At 44.3% G+C, this 19,501-nt stretch overlaps 1 pseudogene; it reads right to left on the bottom strand.

The window, feature by feature from the left end:
- Nucleotides 1-222: 222 nt before the first annotated feature.
- LOC114619338 lies at nucleotides 223-1,106 on the bottom strand (annotated as a pseudogene).
- Between the last annotated feature and the right edge of the window lie 18,395 nt (nucleotides 1,107-19,501).

The following is a 19,501-nucleotide window of genomic DNA, read 5'->3' as shown; positions in this document are numbered from 1 at the left end:
CCTGAAGGTAAAGAAGAAAATATCCCAATAACAAAGGTGAGACTGGAGTGCATTTTCTCTATTAAGTATACTGCATGTGTGCAGTATACTTTTTTTTCCTTTGATGTTTTTACAGCCAATAACAGGAATGTCTATGAGGTGGATGGAACTGTCGGGAAAGGAGAACTGTGCCTCTTCTCTCTGTGCAGCACCTGCACCTCCACACTGTCCTGTGGGCGGGCCTCAGTACTTATGTGTGCTCTTCAGGTCCATTATGGTGAAGGTAGCAGCTGTCAGTGTCTCGTACACAAGGAACATGAGGGCGGCTGTGAGGACTGTCTGCAGCAGCTTGGCTTCGAGCCCTTTGTAGAGTCCCATTATTCCAAAGCGCTTGACTCATTGGTGAAGAAGAGAGAGAACATTCCAAAGACTCCGCAGTGTCCTGTTTTCTGGTTTAGTCCAAACCTCAGAATTGACTGTACCATCTGCATGCGATAGGTGACTGTGGTGGCAATTGCTTTGGCTATTGCACCGATGATGAACACATCCAGAGAAGAGAGCTTCATCCGCTTCTTTAAAAGCTGCCATTTTAAGCCTTCATAGAACATGAACTAGATGGCAGGGTTGAAGACCAACAGCAAGGAGGGGAAAGTGCCATTCCACAGAGCCAAGATCCCTTCATCTCGAACAATCTGGTGGAATGCATCAATATTGCCTTTGTTGGTATAATGTCTTCATTCTGAAATTTTGTCCCCTGCAGCTTCAGTCTGTTGTTTACCACCCAGAGTCACTCCTGCGACAAATCCAACCACCAGATCTTTTCCTGGAGAAGAACGTTGACCTTTGACCCACACTGCTTTGAGGTTATTAAAAGTGTAAAAATAGACAAAATTGGAGCAGCAGGGACTGGAAATAACTGGAAACCATCCTCGGTATGGGGCCAGGAGGCCTTCTTCCTTAATTATCTCCAGGAGCACTGCATGTGTCGTTTTGGACTTTCTTTTCTCATAGACCTGAAGCTGAAGTCTGGCAGTATCCAAGGGAAAGAACACTGTCATGGCAGTCACACTTCCCACGGCTCTGGCCACGGTGTGTACAAGGCTTTCGTAGGACAACACAGAGGCCATGGTGCTACACTTTTCACTCAGATGCCTCAGAGTGTGTGGGTTCGTGAAAGGTCTACCTTATTTTTCAAGGCTGGCTCTGTCACTGAGTCTGGAGCACGCCATTTCATCTGGACCTACTAGCTAGCAAGTATCTGGTTTTCTGTAGGGATCCGAACTGTGGTCCTTGTGCTTGCTCAGCAAGCATTTTACCCCATGAGCCATCTTGCCAGGCCCAGTGTTATCAAAGCAAAGCAGACCTCTTGAGTGCACATATTACATAGTTGAGTATCTCTGACCCTTCAAGATACAGTAGTTTACAATCCTCAGGAGAAAATACTGTGATCTCTCTCACCTGTGAATTCAAACTATAATTTCTTCATGGAACATAGTTGAAATGCTCAGCTTATTTCTGAAGCCCACAAACTAGAGAACTTTCCTTATTTGTCTGATGAGAGAATGAAACTATTGTTTTCCCTCACTATGAAGTCAAGGATGAGCCTGAATCCCTGTGCTACTGTCTTTACCTCCTACGTGCTGGGACTATACACACGCACTGTCATGCTTGGTTTATACGCTTGTTGGAGATCGAAGCCAAGGTTTTATATATGCTAGACAAGCAGTCTACCAACTGAGCTACAAGCCACATCCTTGAAGAGGAGACAAGAAGGACTCAAGGAAGTCTTAAAGTAGGATTCATAACATCCACTGGTTGCTAAGTATTCGAAAGACTGTTCCTTTAAAATTGGCCCCTGTTTTATTTACCTATATTAAGCCATTGACATATACATTCAGTCAGCAAGTATTGACAAGTCACTTAGAATGAGCCAGGCTTTGATCTAGGCCTCAGAATGTAATAATGATCAAAATATAAAAACTGTGTCCTGTCCTCTAGAGTTCTTAACAATATGCTTCAGTGCGTGAACTAGACACATCAAACAAGTTCCAAGATGGCCCCAGTCAACGCATTTCACTCAGTCTGTCTCTAAGCACTCCTGACCCTCAATCGTTCTTTGATTTCCTTTCTGTCTACCTAATCACTTCAGTTTCCCACAGTGACAAATTTTAGAACACTTTGTGTTCCCAAATCTCTCTTTTTGCTAAGATTCCCCAGAGAAGGAACAGCCCAGTATCAGACCTGGAAGCAGTGGTCCTGTGTCCATTCTCAGTTAGGAGGTCCACAGTGGTGGTGGTGGCCTGGAGTGCTGGTGTGCACAGCTTCTGTTCAGCCCAGTGGAAGCCACAATAAGCCAGTTCATCTCAGGACAATAGAGAAGCAGATAGAGCTTGCTGACACTTGAACTTCCTGTTGTTCTTTCTTCACTTGGCAAAACATATCCTACCTTTGAAGATATTGCTTTAGTCATTAAAGGACCAAGAAAGAAGAGTGTTCCTCCCTCAACCTCTTCCTCTTGCTCCTCTGCAAGATAATGCTGCCTTAGCAGCCAGCAAGCTTCCTCTAAGAACCTTCCCCCCTTCCTTCAGCCTCCATGATTCAAGATTCAAATGTTTGAGCAAAATCTAAATGCCTACAGTCAGTAAAAATGAGTGTGCCAACAGCCCTTGGTATGGTCACACTGATGTCAGAACACTTAACTTCAGCTAAACGGGAACATTTCAATCAGGTCTGGAGAGCATTTAATCAGGTCTGTGCTGCTCAAGCGGACTTTGTTATGCAAAGGCTATGGAGGCTAACCATCATTCTCTAGGCCATCAGACTAGAGAAGGGGGCAACAAAATAATGACTCAGGGAAGTTACAAAGTCTCCAGAGGGTTGTGTGACATCTAACTGTTGATGTGGATATGGCCATGTCAAGTCTCTCAAGCTGTGCAAGGATTCTGCAACTTTTTTGTTTGTTTGTTTTGAGGCAGAGTTTCTCTGTGTAGTACTGGCTGTCCTGGAACTTGCTCTGTAGACCAGGCTGTACTTAAACTCACAAAGATCTGCCTGCCTCTAATTCCCAAGTGTTGGGATTAGAGGCTTGCACCACTATTGCCTGGCAAGGTTTAATTTTAATTATGGTGGTGTGTGTGTGTGTAGATAGGTGTGAGTGCAGTGCCTTTGGATGCTAGAAGAAAGCACTGGATTCCTTGGAGATGGAGTTATGGGTAGTTGTAAACTGCTCAAGACATGTCCTGGGAACCAAACCAGAATCCTCGGCAAGATGAGTACTTGCTCTCTTTATATTTAGACAGAGCCTCACTTTGGATTCCTGGTTGGCCTAGAGCTTACTATACAGACCACACTGACCCAATTTACAGAGGTCTGCTTGTCTGTGCTGCCTGCATCTTGGTGTTGAAGAGTGAGATACCATGCCTGCTCCAGAGTCCATGATTTTTTTTTTTTTTTTTTTGGTTTTTCGAGAGAGTCCATGATCTTAACTGCTGAACAATCTTTCTTGCCCTTAGCATCTAACTGTGGAGAGCCGCACGGTGCCGCACCTTAAAGATGGCGCTGGTTTCCGCCTTCACCCGGCCTGATGGCGGGACTCTCTGTGCCTTATTTGGCTTGGGCTGATGACCTGGCTTGGTTTCTGCATATGTGTGCCTATAGGTATTTGCCATGTGGCATTCCTGAGGTCAGCCGCCGATGAAGTATTTAGTCTGTGGGCAGGGGCTCCCCGGGGTCAGAAGATTGTTAAGAAGGGTCCTGAATAAACTGCAGAAGAAGAGCTCGTGTCCCATCTTCCTTGTGGGATGAAGGTGAACGCGTCAAGTGGTGGCCCGAGCGGGGAAATCCGAAGCTCAGAACTTCAAGCAGTCAGGGTCGTGCACCGGTAAGTTCCCAGGCTACATGGGACAATAAAGTCAAAGTCCTCGGTAAAAGAGGCGATAAAGTTTCCAGGAAGGAACAATTAAAGTTCCCAAGGTAAGTTGGGACAATAACGTCCGCGAAGCGCAGCTATTTTGCTCTTCTCTGAAGACAAAGAGAGAGCGAAAAAGTTCACGGATTAGCGAACTGAAAGCGAAAGCTGGCGGAATCCATCGGAAGTTGGGGGAATCCATCCGCAGGCGAGTTGAAAGTGGAAAATCATGGCGGGTCAAAAGTATACTTTTGGATGGAATTTAATTATGGGCGCTTCTCAGTCGCACCCAATTTTTTGGCTCTTCAAGAGCTGCTTTTATCAAGAAAATTAAAGGTGAATAAATCCACTTTGATGAGGTTTTTGAATGAATGCGACACCGTAGCTCCGTGGTTCGCGGTGACAGGTAACCTCACGGTGCCCTGCTGGGACAAGCTTGGCAGGGACCTAGATTTTGCATATGAACAGGGTACCTTGAAAAAGGGAGTGAAACCCATTTGGAAGCTACAGAGAAGCTGATTTGGGGATGAACAATGCAGCAAAGCCATAGAAGAGGGACAAACGGTTTTAGAAATGTTGCAGGAGCAGAGATCATAGAAGGCTGCAAGTGAGAAGGGAGGGGAGAAAAGAGAGCCATTATATCCTAATCTTAAGGATTTTGAGAACTCAGAGTACACAGACTCAGAAGGAGAGTTACATGCCCTAGTAAAACAGCTAGAGAGAACTACTGTGAGGAAGAAGGAAAAGAAAAAGGAGAAGGAGAAACCCCTGTTGGCAGCAAACAGTGGATCGGAGGCCGTCATTAAGACACTCTCAGTTCCTCCAGCTTATCTTGAAGCTGCACAGGCTACTCCACCTACTCAGCCAGCCCCTCCCCCGCCTTATCTTGAAGCTGCACCAATTACCCAGCTTGCTCCACCCTCTGGTGCAGGGAGATCATTTTGTCCAGGGATATGGCCTCAGGTCAGGACACTAGCATACTAGCTTGGCTCATAGTGAGCGGGGCAGTAGTACTTCACTGCCCCCGACTTCAGAGTGACAGGGGTCCTAATAGGACAGTGCAGAGAAGTAAGCTAGAGTAGTAAATAGAAACCTGAATCCTTTTTTTTTTTTTTAGAAAAAAAAATTACTCTGAGGTAAAATGTTTAAATCACTTTTGATCTTTAAGCTTGTCTCTCTGGTAGAGCTTCTGTCCTAAAGCTAAGAGTAGAAGCAGGATTATGAAGCATCCATCACCTGTGGCATGGAGCGTGGTCTTGCCACAGAACTGAAGCCACAGGGAAGGACGCCATGGGAGAATCCAAGGACTGTTAGTGTTGTGTGTTTCCCGATGACCCTACCTGGTAAGACATCTGTCATTAGCTCTGTCAGTTTCCACTGCCAGCTCTGGGCCTGCAGCCCCACCTCCACTGGGTTGGGGACAGGCCTAGGGTACCAGCGTGGCACCTGTGCACAAGAACTACATCTGTAAACAGTGGGAGAAAGCCAGGGGCTAGCTGTGGCTGACAGGAAGCCTGCCAGCCTTGTGTGTGTTGGAAGCAGGGCACATCTGAGCTGGAGATGGCTGACAGTGGCCTGTAGTTCTCTAGAGGGGAGGAAAATGGTTACATTCACAAGTTTGCATCTGCAGATATCCTTAAATCAGGGAAAAGGAGGTTGCTGCATGATCTGCGTGCTATTAATCAGCAAATGCAGATCATGGGCTCAGTACAGTGAGGGTTGCTGCTTTTATCATCTTTGCCAGCCTCCTGGCCTATAATAGCAATAGATATAAAAAATTGTTTTTTCTCCATTCCCCTGTGTGCTAAGGAGAGTGAAAGGTTTGCTTTTACCATCCCATCACGTAATCATGAGGAACCTGATCAAAGGTTTGAGTGGGTGGTTCTGCCACAGGGCATGGCCAATAGTCCTACCCATGTGTCAGCTCTATGTAAGCGAGGCCATTACTCCATTAAGGAGAAAGTTCCCAGGTTTGAGGTGTGTCCACTACATAGACGACATTTTGCTGACAGCTAAAAATGAACAAACGTTACATCTAGCTTATGGAGATTTGGTTAAGTTATTGGAGAGGAAAGGATTGTTTATAGCCCCTGAAAAGGTTCAAAAGGAAAGCATAGTTGATTATTTGGGGGCAGGAATTGATCCCACTAAAATATTCCCTCAGAAAATTGAATTGAGGAAAGATAACTTAAGAACCCTGAATGATTTTCAGAAATTGCTAGGGGATATTAATTGGATACGAAATTATATAAAACTTCCTAATTAAGAGATAAAGCCCCTATATAACATTCTGATAGGTGATTCGGCACTTGATTCCCCTAGGCATTTAACTCCCGAGGCTAGGAAAATTTTGCAGAAGGTTGAGAAGAAGTTGTAGGAAGCATTTTTAGTGCGAAGGAAAGAGTATCAGCCTATTTTGCTATGTATTTTTGCCACTGCCTATCAACCTACAGGTTTGCTGTGGCAGGAAGGGCCACTGTTGTGGATATATCCTAAGATTTCACCTGCAAAATCTATAGAACATTATCCTACAGCTGTTGCAGTGCTCGTCCTAAATGGTGTCCAGCAATGTGTGCAACATTTTGGAGACCCCCCCAAGCACTATTATAGTGCCTTATTCTAGCCACCAGCTTAAGATCCTATGCGGTACTATTGATGACTGGGCCATCTTGCAATGCAGTTTTCCAGGGGAATTTGATAATCATTATCCCAAGCATCCATTATTGTCCTTTTTTAAAGAGCATCCCGTGATTTTTCCATAAATAACTGTTGCCAGCCCCATTAAAGGAGCTCCGACTATATTTACAGATGGTTCAAAAACAGGCTGTGGAGCCTACATGGTAGAAGGACAAGAACCAGTGCTGTGTCAATATTCACCAGGATCTCCTCAGATCGTGGAGTTGAGTATAGTTGCAGAGGTCTTTACAGCTTGTCCATTTGCATTTAATTTGATCTCTGACTCTGCCTATGTGGTAAATGCTGTAAAGGTACTGGAGGTTGCAGGGGCCATAAAGTTAAGCAATACTGTACACAGTCTGCTGCATAATGTTCAACAGTTGATATGGCAAAGAAAACAACTGTTCTTCATCCAACACATCAGAGCGCATACGGGGTTACTGGGGCCATTGAGTAAGGGTAATGATATTGTGGACCGATGGACCAGAGTGGAGTATGCTTTCCTAAGTACAGCTCTGGAACAGGCTCGACAGTTTCACCAAACCTTTCATGTCAATTCAAAAACCCTGCAACAAAAATTCCACTTGTCTAGAGCGGACGCTCGACAAGTGGTTTTGGACTGCCCTCAATGTATTATCCATCATCATCCTCCTAGCATTGGAGTCAACCCTAGAAGGTTGTTGCTTCTTAAACTTTGGCAGATGGATGTTACGCATATCTCTGAATTTGGAACGTTAAAATATGCACATGTGTCAGTGGACACCTGTTCAGGTGTCATACATGCTACACCTCTGAGTGGAGAAAAAGCTCGCAATGTTGTCGTACATTGCTTGGAAGCCTGGGCTGCATGGGGAAAACCATGCCAGCTTAAAACTGACAATGGACCAGCATATACGGCCCAAACTTTCATTAGTTTCTGCAAACAGATGGAGGTGCAGGTCTCCCATGGACTACCTTATAATCTTCAAGGACAAGGCATTGTAGAGCATGCCCACCGCACCTTAAAAGAATGTCTACAAAAACAAAAAGGGGGAATAGGCCAAGGCCGGACCCCTAAAGAAAGAATATCATTAGCTCTTTGTACTCTTAATTTTTTAAATTTGGATGTTCATGGCCGCTCGGCAGTGGACAGACATCAGGACTTACATGGTCCATCTAAGGGCATGGTGAAATGGAAGGATATCCTGACAGGCTCCGGGCAAGGACCTGATCCCGTGCTGACATGGGCACGAGGTTCTGTTTGTGTTTTTCCTCAGGACCAGCAAGATCTAGTGTGGGTGCCCGAGCGCCTGTTGCAGAAGGTTCGCCATGAAGACCTTCCTGAGGCTCACAATGATAATGGTAACAGTGACATCAGGGACAGCAGAGCCGAGATGGAGGATCCTATTGGTATTCCCAAAACTGATGCTAGTGATGTACAATGCACAAGTGTTCCCTCGCTTTTTTAACACCGATAGAAGCTTGGGAATGGCTTACTTACCCTATGATAGCCAATCTAGTAGTATAGAAAGTAATAGAAGTCTAAAACTACAGGGCAGTCTGTGATTTCACATGGTTAGAAATTTATCAGATACAAGTGATTGCATTAAAATTTATAATCAATCCACTGCATGGATGAAAGAAGCATATTGGGGCACTAGCCATGAAATGAAGGCTAATGCATCTGTCCTATCAGGCTGGTGGCCCAGCCGGGAGGGCCATACTTGCCCTCCTGCTCAACCACGTTGGGCCCCCTTTTGCCAGGGAGCCATGGAAGAAAGTGGCCCACTTCCATGGACAGGTTGTCAGAGTAGAAAAGCCACATGGGTTATACATAATTATTTTTCCTTTTCCCCATATATTAGTGTAGAATTTAATGCAACCTATCCTGGCCCCAATTTTACTGCTGGGGGTCTAGATAAGAGTAGTGTTAATCCTTTTGATTTGTGGCTTCTGTGTGGCATTAATGGGAGCTGCACAGATTTGTCCCCCCTGGCCATGCTGGGCGGAGGTAGCCTGGGTAAAGGAGTTTTAAGATTTGACTGGAAAAGAAGTCTATCTGATATGTTAAGATCAGGAAGTTCACCTGGTAGGTTTTCTTGGCAGACGGACCAGGTTACTTATCAGGAAATGAGCAGGACTGTTTTCACACCTACCCCGGTGTGTGTCTGACCCCCATTCTTGTGGTTAGTCAGTAATAGTAGTGTTTTTTTTAAGGGAGAGCTACAATGCACTCCTCAAACATGTTTTTATACCTTATGCTGGAATGCCACACTTTATCAGGTTGCCATTATTACTCGAATGCCTCGTTATGTGCCAGTGCCAGTCGAGGCTCCTAGCAGTCTACAACTATTTAGACTAAAAAGAGATTTTGGTGTCATGGCAGCCATTGTTGCCGCTGTTACTGTAGCAGCCATTGGCGCCACCGCCACTGCCTCAGCTCTTGCCTTGTCCAGTTCCATACAAACTGCAGAGACCTTGAATAACCTATCCTCCAATGTGGCTACTGCCCTGGACGTGCAAGCTTCCATCAATTCTCAAATAAAGGGAAGTTTGATGCTGGTCAATCAGAGAATTGACCTAGTACAGGAACAAGTGGATACCCTCTGGCAGCTGGCGCAGCTAGGATGTGAATGGAAAATGACTGGCCTGTGCATTACTTCTATACAGTATCATAATTTTACCTGTGCAGCATATATTTCCAAAACCCTGTCACAGTTCTTATTACAGAATTGGAGCTTGCAATTCGAAGAAACCCTGAGGGAGTTGAGATTCGCAATAGTCCATGTTAGTTCCACGAGGATGGACCTATCTCTGGCTACAGGACTGACTTCGTGGATTACATCAGCGGTGGATCACTTGAGGTAGTGGGCGGGTTTAGGATCCTTGGCAATACTCATGGTGTTAGCCTCCTCTATCTGCCTGTGGTTTATTTGCAAGATTAGGGCTACACAGAAATGGAATGCAGCCATGATTATCCAAGCCCTTACTGCCTTTGAGGCTGGTCAGTCCCCCCAGGCACGGCTGGCAGCCATCAAGCCTTGCGAGGCTAAGCACTGCACTTGAGGTATGCTTTCAGCTGCTCGCATCCTCAAGGAGAGCAAGTCTGATAGATGCGGGTTAGTACCGTCCTTTTCCCCAACTTATCCAATCTCTCCCACCTCAGAAAAAATCGGTACTGGATGGGTCTGGCACTGCCTGGGTAGAGATACCTTGGAAGGGCTAGTACAATGTCTGTTGTTCTTCCTGAGATCAGACCTCTACTCTCACCTGTTTCGTTCAAAAACAAAAAAGGGGGAACTGTGGAGAGCCACACGGTGCCATGCCATAAAGATGGTGCTGGTTTCTGCCTTCACCCGGCCTGATGGCGGGACTCTCTGTGCCTTATTTGGCTTGGGCTGATGACCTGGCTTGGTTTCTGCATATGTGTGCCTATAGATATTTGCCATGTGGCATTCCTGAGGTCAGCCGCTGATGAAGTATTTAGCCTGTGGGCAGGGGCTCCCCAGGGTCAGAAGATTGTTAAAAAGGGTCCTGAATAAACTGCAGAAGAAGAGCTCGTGTCCCATCTTCCTTGTGGGACGAGGGTGAACACATCATCTAACTTTAGCTTTATCTGGTACCCAGTGATGTAGGCAGCCCCCGTTCTGCTCCAGGAGGTTGTTCTTGCCAGACTTCCTCTTCTCTGACTCTCCCACTTCCTTATCTGGTTCCCACTGGCTCCTTTCTTGTTCCAGAATGCTGTTCTTTAAAGATGTATAAGAAGCTGGCTGTGAGTGCTTTATTTTGTTTATGGTGTTTTACTTCATTATGTAGATTTTTTTTTATTCTACTTAAATGTTTTCCAGTCATAAAATTTAGAAAATTTCAGTCAGGTAGTGGTGGCACACATCTTTAATCCCAGCACTTGGGAGGCAGAGACAGGTGGATCTGCATGAGTTTGAGGCCAGCCTGGTCAATAGAGCAAGTTCCAGGACAGCCAAGACTACAAAGAGAAACCTGTCTTGAACCCCCCTACCCCAATTTCATTTAAGTTCAACTAATTTCCATAGATAGACAGATAGAGGGATAGATAGATAGATAGATAGATAGATAGATAGATAGATAGATAGATTTTTTTAAATAAAATGATGAGGTCTCATGTATCCCAGGCTGGTTTCTAATTACTATGTATCCAAGGATGACTTTGAACTTCTGATTCTCCTGTCTCCATCCATCTCTCACCAAGTGCTCCCAGGACAGGTGTGTGCTGCCATGCCTGAGTTATTGAGAGCTGGATATTAAACCCAGGTCTTCACACATATCAAGCAAGCACTCTACCAATGTGCTACAACCCAGCCCTATAACTAGTCTCTACTCCCATTCCCTCCTCACACCCCTGACATACTAGGGATAGGACCTAGGGCCTCAGACATGCTTGTCAACTGCTCTAGCACTGAGATGCTGCCCTGACTCTCTAATACTAGTCATGTTTCTAGTAGAAGAGAGTACATCCAAAGTCAACTGTTTAATGCGTCTCTGCCCAATACTGTCTCTTCTACTTCAAATACTACATGTCAAAGTCGGAGACTTGGTTCTCATCTGCTGACACTAGTTTTGAGCTTCTGGAAACTTTAAGGGGTGGGATCTAGCCAGAAGAAGTCTTTTGTTAGGGGCACATCCTCTGAGATTGCACCTTGTTTCAGCTCCCTGCTCAGGCCCCTTCCTGTCTACCCTGAGATGAGAAGCCTTTGCTGGCATGTGCTCTCTCTCAATCATGATGTTCTGCCTGACCATGGGGTCAGAATCAACAGAGAAAAAGATGGTGGGTCTGGGACCTCTGAACCATGAGCTAAAATAATCCCCATTTATGTTGTTTATGGCTGTATTTTGCCAGTAAGGAGACGCCTGAATAACCTAGGTCCTTAACGTGTTTACAAAGAAAAGATGGACTCCAAGTGAGACAAGGTTGTCTGATGACACTAACCTGTTGGAAATGTTAAAAATCTCCCTGAAGAAGTCTAAGAAATTCCAGATAGACTTCAACCTGATGAGACAGGGTGTATAACAGGCCAGAGTCTCCAAAATTCTTCAAAGGAAGATTGAAATTCTCAGATAGTCTAAACTTGCTGAAATAATTGTAGAATCCAATTGGGAAATGTTGATTCACACCTTTAATCCTAGCACTAGGGAGACAGAGTCAAGCAGATTTTTGAGAGTTCAAGGCCAGCCTGGTCTACAGAGGGAGTTCTAGGACAGCCAAAGCCAGACACATTGAAACCCTGTCTCAAAAAACCAAAAATTAAAGAGTTCTAGAATCCACCCATCTCTGACCAGAACTATCTAGCATGAGAGCAACAGCCCAAGGAGAAAATGAGAAACATGGCCCTGGTATTTGTCCAACATTGCTCCCCTGTTTTCTCAAGACTCTCAACTGGCCTGAAACCTGCTACTCAGACTGAGCTAGCCTGGAAGACTGAGCAATTCTCCTGCCCCTGTACAGAGTGCTAGTATTAGAGGCATATGGGGCAGTGCCTAGCTACTGTCCAATGCATCTTTACTTTCTGTTCCTGCCTAGCCATGTAGAGCTGTCTTTCATTCCTTGAGAACTCCTCTTCTCTTACTGCCTTCCTTCCATGGCAGTTATCATATCCTATAATTAGGTATTTGTCTGGTAATTTGACTGTCTGCTTTCATTATACTGAAGCTTAAAGAAAAGGCACTGTGATTTCCACAGGTTTGGTTTGGCAGATTTATTAACTCTGTTTTCACTCCAGCCTGGCCCTAAAATTTCAACTCTCTTGCTTTTGCCTCTCTGGTTGAGATGACAACCACCATACTGGCAAGCAATTTCTTTTGTTCAGAAGCACATATTCAGTGACTAGTGAAATGTAGCTGTTGTGGTTTGAGTAAGAACCTGTAGCCTCCACAGGCTCATAGGTGTGAATGCTTGATCCTCAGCAGACCTATTTAGGATGGTTAGGAGGTGTGGCCTTGTTGGAGGACATGTGTCCTTAGTGATAGACCATGCCAGTCTCTGTCTCTATCTCTGTCTCTATCTCTGTCTGTAGATCAGGAAGTAAAGCTCTCAGCTGCTGCACCATGTCTGTCTGCTTCTGACCATGATAATCATGATGTAACCCTCTGAAACTATACAGGCCCATATTTAAATGCTTTCTTCTCTAAGAGTTGCCTTGGTCATGATGTCTCTTCACATAAGTAGACCAGTAACTAAAACAGTCTTGAATGTCTTTTTGAAACACTTCATTTTTACTTGGTTGTTTGTTGGCATTTTGAGATTAAGTTCCACGTTGTTTTGTTGGCCTCAAATCTGGTGTATGGCCACAGATGACCTTGAGTCTCCTGAGCCTCTAGCCTTTGTGGAGATTGTGACGTGTGGAGATTGTAGTTATGAGTCCCCACATCCAGCTTCTCTATACTCATTGTTTTTAGTGAATTTGTTTTTACATTTTCAAAGTCCAGCTTTCTGTCGCCACTTCAAATTACTTTCTTACAGAGAGTCCAGCCTGCTTTCTCTTACAAAATGTCCAGATGCTAAGGAGATAGGAGGAATAATTTTACTTTTTACGAGATGATGTATTTTTCCTTCCCAATTCCTGCCCCCAGTTCAGTTGTTAACAGATTCACAGCCATATGCAGGTTTGAAAATCCTCCCACTTTCCTGAGTAACTCAGGAAAGCACAACTTTCCTTCTCTACCTCTGTCCCTGCTCATTCTTCCCTCTTTCTCCTGAGTTCCCAACACATGGCTGCTTGTCCACCATGTGATTGACTTCTGGACTGGCTTAATGCAAATGGCATGACCTTTTCTCTTTCCTTCCTTCACCTTCACCTTCCCACCAGGCAGCTGCTGAGATTTACAGGTTGTCTACTGTGGGGTTTTCATTTAACTAATATAATTATTCTCCTGGCTGGTCTTATGCCAGCCTGACACAGGCTAGGGTCATCTGAAAAGAGGAAACCTCAATTGAGAAAATGTCTCTATAAGATCCTGCTGGAAGGTGTTTCCTTAACTAGTGGTTGATGGGGAAGGACCCAGCCCATTGTGGGTACGGCCATCTCTGGACTGGTGGTCCCATGTTCTATAAGAAAGCAGGCTGAGCAAGCCATGAGGAGAAAGCCAGTAAGCAGCATCCTCCATGGTCTCTGCATCAGCTCCTGCCTCCAGGTTCCTGCCCTGTTTGAGTTCCTGTCCACACTTCCTTCAGTGATAGACAGTGATATAAAAGCGTGAGCCAAATAAACCCTTTGTTCCCCATCTTGCTTTCTGGCTATAATGTTTTATCACAGCAATAGAAACCCCAAATAAGATACTATTTGAGTTTATTTTTAAATTCTTTTATTAATTAGGCTAGGAATCACAACGGGTAGGGGAACAATTTTCTCAGTAATGTGATGACTGTGGTGAGACTCGCCAACGTTTCCAGTAACACCTCCACATGCATGATTTGACATGCACCTTACACACACACACACACACATTGATATATGCATTGTTGTGAGCTTGCTATGGTAGAAACATAAATGAACATGTGTGCATCTTTCTACAATGTCAGAATTTATTGACTAACAGGAAATTCACAAGGTTAAGTAGTTTTAATGGCAGCAATTTGTCAGAATTGCTTCAGCAATCTGGTGAAGGCAAAGGCAAGTTCTTTTATTCCAATCTTAATAGCTAATATTAACTCATATCATGATTCACACAGTAAACAGGTTTAAATGTCTATATAAACATACAGTATCAAGTATGCATTTATATGTACATTTAGTGTATATGACTTTATGCATTTATGACTTATTAATAGGGTCATTTAATCAACAATTGTTTGGTTTAACAGAAATATCAGTACAGCATATTGGAAGGAGCTAGAGAAGAATAGGGATGTCAGCAAGAAGCAATAAATCGATAATGTTCGCCTTCATGAGCAGAGAGAATCACAAATGCAGGAACTTGGAGGCAGAAACAAATAACTTAAAGTCTGAGGCTAACTGTTGTAGATAATACGGTGTAGGTGCAGCATAGTTACAGAAAATACCTTTGTCTTTTGTTGTGTACGACTTTGGCATTCCTTGACCTTTTAAACAATGTATGAATATTGCTTTGATAAGAAAAATCAGTTAAAAGGCACAGTCATATTGAAAGGCACTACATGATTAGCTTGGCTGGTGGTCCATGTGCCTTGTTACAGCTCCATCCCTGTGCTGGAGGAGAGGTGTGTGTGTGTTGGGGGTCAGAGGACAGGTTGTGAAGCGTTTTATGTGCCTAACCAAAGAGCTTGGGCTTTGTAATGAAAGGGGCCTTCAGGGCTGCTCGAAGTGGAATAGTGGAATCATAGGGTCAGACACACCCTTTGCTCGTGCCTTTCTGCTCCTGACTGACCACTCACACAAACATTCTGCTGCATCTTCTGTACCCTCAACATTTATGATGGAAACCTTTAAATGTTTAATCAGAAACTTATATATTCATTTTGCTAGTGTTTAATGCATATAACATCCATTTAATTTAATTTAATTAATTTAATTTAATTTATGTGTATGGGTGTCTGTCTGCATGTATGTCTGTGCACCACATGCATGTAGTGCCCAATGAGGCCAGAAGAGGGCGGTAGATCCTCCAAAACTGGACTAGGGGACTGCTATGTAGATTCTGAGATTCAAATCCAGGTCCTCTGCAAGAGCAGCCAGTGCTCTTAAAAAAAAAACCAAACCATCTCTCCAGTTCCCTAATTTATGTATTTTTTTCACCAAACAATTATACAGCTAAAATATAAATACCTAGATTCTATAACATCTCACTCTGTGTGTATGTACACATGCATGTGCGTGGGCCTCTGTCTATGCATTTTGAGGCCAGAGGCCAGAGGTCAAAGTTCTGCACCTTATTTTTTTTTAGATAAGGATCCAACTGAACCTAAAGCTTGCTGGGTTTTGTTTTTTGTTTTGTTTTGTTTTTGTTTTGGCTTTTTGAGACAGGGTTTTTCTGTGTAGCCCTGGCTGTCCTGGAACTCAGGCTGGCTTCAAACTCAGAAATCCACCTGCCTCTGCCTCCCAAATGCTGGGATTAAAGGTGTGTGGCACCACTGCCCGGCTAAAGATTTATTTATTTTATGTATGTGAGTATACAGTCCCTGTCTTCAGACACACCAGAAGAGGGCATTGGATCACATTACAGATGGTTGTGAGCCACCATGTGGTTTCTGGGAATTGAACTCAGGATCTCTGGAACAGCAGTCAGTGCTCTTAACCGCTGAGCCATTTCTCCAGCCCCCAAGCTTGCTGTTTTGATTAGACCGGCTGGCCAGTGAGCCCGTGGATTTCACCCACCCCCGTAGCACTGGGATTACAGATGTATATCACCATGCTTGGCTCTTACATGGATGCTGGGGATCCAAACTCAAATGCTCATGGTTGCTCAGCTAGCCCCTTCTCCATAAAACATGTTATTAGCCCAGTGTACATTTTACTGAAGTCAGGTATGATGGCACGCACAGGTAACTCACCACTTAGCACTCAGGGAGTGGATATTAAGGACCATAAATTTGAGGATATCCTGGGCTATGCAGTGAGACTTTGCCTCAAAAATAAAATAAAACATTCTACAATGGTTGCCTTCTTGTGTAATAAGCCATCTGTGTATGCCCATTTTCCATTAAGCCACGATATTTTTACCCATTTGTAGGTATCAATGTACTTCATCTAATTCCTCCTGTGTACATTTGTGAGAATCTAAAACATGTTCTACATTTTAAAACTAACTCCATAAGGTTTTATTTGAAAAAAAAAAACCCTATGTTTTTGAAATATTACTTAGAGATTTTTTTTTTTGGTTTGGTTTTTTTCGAGACAGGGTTTCTCTGTGTAGCCCTGGCTGTCCTGGAACTCACTCTGTAGACCAGGCTAGCCTTGAACTCTCGAACTCAGAAATCCGCCTGCCTCTGCCTCCCAAGTGCTGGGATTACAGGCATGCGCCACCACCGCCCGGCTTACTTAGAGATTTTTAATACATGCATAGGTATAGCCTGTATTCCTATTTCTATATAGAATAACATATTACTCCTTTATTCTGCCCACTTTGGTTTGTTTTTCCACTGTTAAGTCCCAATCTGAAGATGGCAGAGTACCAACATTGGAGCCACCATGTATTGTGAGGACTGAGAAAGAGCACAGAAGTCAGGAGGTAACTTAAGAAATGTCCTTGATCCAGTTCCAAGACAATCAGGGAGGTTTCTGGTGTGATAGGTGGTTGATTACCAGCTCCTGCTTTAAAACCTGGTGGTTGTTGGGGTGTGGTGATGATGGTCTTAATCCCAGCATACAAGAGGCAGAGGCGCGTGGCCTTCAAATCCCAGACCAACATAGATAGACTTGTCTCAAAAAGAACCATAACCTAGTCAAACCAAAACAAACAACAAAAACAAATTAAACAATAACCCCCACATTCTGATCAACCAGCTGAAAGAAAGCCCTGTTGGAGGAACAGCCTTTACTACAGACCTTTAAATCCTTGCCACCACCAAGGATACAACTGTGTTTCTGCCATCTTGGGTTTCTGTGTGTTTGTCTTGTACAGAGTACCGTGTCCCGAGTTGGACTCTATCTGTAAGCGTAACCAGAGATAGCTTTGAACTTCTGATCTTTCTCTTTCTACCTCCTAAGTGTTGAGATCAAAGGAGTACATCACCAAACCCCATTTATGTGATGGTGCTGAGGATTGAACCCAGGGCTTAAAGCATGCTGGAAAAGCTCTTCAACAATGGAACTACAATCCTATTCCCCACCCTCAAATATAGAGTCTCACTCTGTGGCCCTGGTTTTCCTACCTTAGCCTCTGAAGGGCTGAGACTCAGGTATGAGCTGTCATCCCTCGCTCGGCAAATTATTCTGTGATTTAACTCTGTTGAATTTAATTTGTCTGAAGTTTTTCTTTTAAAAGCAGGCCAAGCTGACCTGATTTTACTGTGCCTTGGGGCTTTGATTCTATTTGTCCAATTGTGAAAAGCTTAAGTCAGTAAATCGGACAGGGTGATATAGTGATGTCTTTTACCCACCTTCTATACAACTGTGAGGTGAGCAATTTCCCTGTGATCTGTGATGGGCATGTGGGAGGCAGCTGTTAGCATTATACAAAGCTGTCCGAGGTGGAAGGTGAGTGCTCTCCGGACTTCTCATTCCTTCTTAACCAGAGACTGACTACTCAGTCCAAGAGCAGTATCTAATGGGCTGGAGAGATGGCTCAGTGATAAGAGTGCTGGGTGCTTCTCCAGGGGACCAGGATTCAATTCCCAGCACTCATGCAGCAGCTCATTGCTATCTGACACCCCAGTCACAAGAAGTTTAACACAAAGTTTAATTTTAGCATATACTATGTTGTGAGCATTTTTAAAAAGTCTCCCAAGAAACCATTGTGATTGAAGGCCTGGGCTCCCAGTGTGACAATATTGGTTATATGGGAATTTTCAAGGTCTTGTGGGTGGTACTTAGGGGAGTGATCACTTGCCTTCCAAAGGGATTGTAGGGTCTCAGTCTCTGCTTTCTGCTCAAGATGTGATCCTACTGTACACCATTCAGCATTCACAATGTGTACCATGCAGTCTCCAGCAGGGTTCAGCAGGCACTGTGGCCTTGAGCCCCTATGATGTGAACTATGTGCTTTCTTCCCCTGGCAAGTCTATAACTGCAATAAAGCCTTCATGGTGCGAGGAAAGCAGTGAAGGCGCTGCCTAAACATTTTCCTTCCTTCCTTCCTTCCTTCTTTTCTTTCTTTCTTTCTTTTTTTTTTTTTTTTTTGAGACAGGGTTTCTCTGTGTAGCTCTGGGTGTCCTGGAACTTGCTCTGTAGACCAAGGTGGCCTTGAACTCAGAGATTCACCTGCCTCTGCCTCCCAAGTGCTGGAATTCAAGGTGTGCCACCATGTTAACCATTTGCACTTCTGAAGTGTGCTGTGACATTCATGCACACTGCTGAGCAGCCACCACCACCATCCCTCTCCAGAATTCTTTTCATTTTGAAAATGAAAACTTATTAAGCAATAACTCCCCTATGCCTTTCCTCAGCCCCTGGCAACCTTATTCCTTTCATCTCCATGATCTTAAGTTTATGTGAGCACATACAAGCCTCCATTCTAGTTCAGTTTTCTCTTGCTACAATAAAACACTGTGACCAAAAGCAGCTTGGGAGGAAAGGTTTATACAGTTTACAGGCCAGGAGGAAAGGTAGTCAGGGCAGGATTCTGGAAGAGGGAATCAAAGCAGAAGCTATGGTGGAGTACAGCTTACTGGTTGGCACCTGTGGCTTGCTCAATTTGCTTTGCTATATAACCCAGAACCACCAGCCTAGGGGTGGCACCACCCACAGTGGACTGGGCCTTCCTATATTACTTATTAATTAAGAAAAATGTCTCTTGAACAGAGAAAGAAAAGAAACTTGGAATAACACATTTCCAATGGGTTCTAAATGGGATGTCTCCATTAAATCTCTCCCCTCAGAGCTCAGGAAACCCTGCAGTAGAGGATGTGGGAAAAGTGTAAGGGTCAGAAGGCATGAAGGACACCAAGAAAGCACGCCCTCTGAATGACTGAGCAAGGCTCTTATGAACTGCAGTAGTTTGAATAGGAATGCCCCCCCATAGACTCATGTATTTGCATATGCTTGGCCCATGGGAAGTGGCACTATTAGAAGGTGTGTCCTTGTTGGAAAGGTGTGACCTTGTTGGAGGAAGTGTGTCACTGTGTAGGTGGGCTTTGAGGTCTACAAATGTTAAAGCTTCACCCAGTTCAAAAGGCAACCCCTCCTGGTTGCCTTCAGATCAAGATGTAGAACTTTGGCTCTTCCAGTACCAAGTCTGCCTGCAAGGTGTCATGCTTCCCACCAAGACGATAATGGACTATACCGGTGAAATTGTAAGCTAGCCCCAATTAAATGTTTTCATTTATAAGAGTTGCCTTGGTCATGGTGTCTT

The sequence above is a fragment of the Grammomys surdaster genome, unplaced genomic scaffold (assembly GCF_004785775.1).
Source record: "Grammomys surdaster isolate TR1022 unplaced genomic scaffold, NIH_TR_1.0 149, whole genome shotgun sequence".
Taxonomy (NCBI): Eukaryota; Metazoa; Chordata; class Mammalia; order Rodentia; family Muridae; genus Grammomys; species Grammomys surdaster.
This window is presented reverse-complemented; position numbering and strand designations above follow the sequence as displayed.